This window comes from Morone saxatilis, unplaced genomic scaffold (assembly GCF_004916995.1).
Source record: "Morone saxatilis isolate NCDOM2014 unplaced genomic scaffold, NCSU_SB_2.0 Contig1, whole genome shotgun sequence".
In the NCBI taxonomy this organism is placed as follows: domain Eukaryota; kingdom Metazoa; phylum Chordata; class Actinopteri; family Moronidae; genus Morone; species Morone saxatilis.
This window is the reverse complement of record NW_023339651.1, coordinates 14,999,759-15,000,056: the sequence shown is the minus strand read 5'-3', so window position 1 is coordinate 15,000,056 and position 298 is coordinate 14,999,759. Positions and strand designations below refer to the sequence as shown.

Sequence of the window (298 nt, the reverse complement as noted above, 5' to 3'; positions counted from 1 at the left end):
TAACGTGTTGGTTAGCATCAGGAGAGCATGAAAATGTCTGTAACTCAGGATAGCAGGAAATTAAGTAATCTTCTGAAAAACAGTTTCTTAAGGGGGTCCAAAGAATATTGCTCTACCCAAGAGCCATATGTAGCTTTTAGGTTAGTGTTTGACTCAAAGAAATGGACGAATGGACATGGACATATAGTCATTACCAATTCTTGCTAGTGTTATGATTGACTTTAAATGTACTGGTTATCCATTAAGACAAAACAATCCCCTTAAGAAGGTAGAAATAGAGCAGGGAGGAAGGGGGGGG

The 298-nt window shown here is 38.9% G+C and overlaps 1 protein-coding gene across 2 annotated transcripts in view; it reads right to left on the bottom strand.

Moving 5' to 3' along the window:
- tom1l2 (target of myb1 like 2 membrane trafficking protein) overlaps positions 1-298 on the bottom strand; it is a 13,549-nt gene that overhangs the window by 7,166 nt on the left and 6,085 nt on the right. The window lies entirely within an intron of this gene.